Raw genomic sequence first — 1,946 nt, forward strand, 5'->3', positions numbered from 1 at the left:
CCATTAAGACACACAAAAGCATACGGGCTAACAATATTAATAATAATTATAGTAATTATCCCATTCTCCTCGTTCCCCTGGGCAGAAGGAAGCAAGACGCGAGGACCATTAGCGCCTTCCAGCCCTGTGCGTGACTTCTGATGGAGCGGCTCGCCTTGCTCTTGGACAGATGGGTTCTGACTAATTTCCACCATGGGCGACATTCCTCCGACACAACGCTGCTCAGACCCAGGTGTCTCCTACACAACGCTGCTCAGGCACCATCCTTTTCTCGGCTGGATCCCGTCCACCCCATAACCGACAGGGCCAGTACGGGAGACTGCCCCTACCTGCAGCAGCCACCTTTGTCACTCATTGTGGGGTCCCCAGGAGGCTTCCTCTCTCAGCTCCCTCCAGTTCCAACAGCCCCCGGGTGTGAGCCCCTCATGTCCCTCCCCCACCCTCCTCAGCTAAAGGAGTCCTGAGCTGTTGCGGCCCCAAGAAAGATGCTCCCTGACATTTCACTTCAGCAGGGCAGCCACGCTGCGGGCCTTCAAAAGGAGATGCAGGGAAAGCGCTTGCTTCCTGCTTCCTGCTTTCTGCTACTTGGTCAGCCCTGTCTCCAGATCCCCTAAGCTAGGCGGGACCCCTGCTAGATGCCCCTGCCTGGCTTAGCCCCTCAGTCCCTCCCCTTCCCTCCTCCATCTCCTCCCGCCTGATGTGGGGAGAGGAATCTTGATTTCCACTGCCTCTAATCAGCGCAGCTGGGACAACTAGCAGGCCGGGGCAAGAGGAGGTGAAAGGCCATGGGCCTAATCTGCGAGCCACCCAGCCACCAGAGACCAGCTTCCCTCCTAACAAGCCATGGAGCAAACAAATTATCTTTGTTGTTCCTGGGAAATCTGCAAGTACTTAGCCGTGTAATTAGCATCTGTGCCTTGCGCTGGCGGTCCAGGTGAATAGGCCACTGGTGCCGGTGCCAGGCCGCCTGTAATCAAAACCAACGCGGCTGCATGGTGCTCTCGGGCAAAGACCACGTGGAACTCCAACGGGCCCTCGCCTCCGGACAGCTTCCCCAGAAGCCTGGTGCATGCACGGCCTCTGAAGCTCTGAAATGGAAGGTGAAAGGGGTGGGAGGCTGGAGCCCGGTTTTTTCCCCAAACCGTGGCTGGCGCTCGGAAGCCGTGTCACAGAGCGGGTCGAGGCCAGAGTCACTGATGCAAATATTCTGGGCCTGGGGTTCTGCGTTTGCTCCAGCTCCCCAGGGGTCTCTGACGCATGGCCACAGTTTGAGAAACATGAGGTGGCCCTCTAACCTCTGTACTCTAATACTCTGGGGTAGGCAGAGTATTAATGTGATAGGCATCCTTTATTGACCTCCTCCTAGGCTATTTCAGTTAGTTCTTACAATGTCCCTGTGAGGAAAACTCAAGCTCAGAGAACGCACGATTTGTCCAAAGTCACATAGTGGCCGGGCCGAAGGTCTAACTGAGGCACGCCTGTCTCCAAACCCTGTTCTTGGTCCTTCCCCAGAGCTTTTCCCCACTTGAAGCTACTTGTTCCATGAGATGGCTGAAGTTAAGTGGAGCCCCCCATCCCCGCCCCCCAACATTGCCCCTGGAGAGGTGGCTCCAGGACAGTGAGGGGGTGACACTGGAAGCTCCGGGTGTCTTTTTTCCCACCCAGTGCGTGCGTGTGTGTATGCATACATTTGTGTGTGTGCGCGTGTGCATGTGTTTGTGTGTACGCGCATGTGTGCACGTGTGTGTGCGCGCGCGTGTGCGTTGGGGTGCAGGCGGGGATGCTGTTCTCCACTTCCCGCTCAGAGCAGGAATGCCTCCTTCATTCCACTGGGGCGGAGCATGGCAGCTCTCCCCGTGCTCGGCAGGGAGAACAGCCCAGAAATGGCAAACGCAGTGTGCTGGGGCAGAAGCCAGGCGCTCCCCGGTGACAGCCGACAGCCGGCG

This window comes from Tamandua tetradactyla, chromosome 10 (genome assembly GCF_023851605.1).
Source record: "Tamandua tetradactyla isolate mTamTet1 chromosome 10, mTamTet1.pri, whole genome shotgun sequence".
Lineage (NCBI taxonomy): Eukaryota > Metazoa > Chordata > Mammalia > Pilosa > Myrmecophagidae > Tamandua > Tamandua tetradactyla.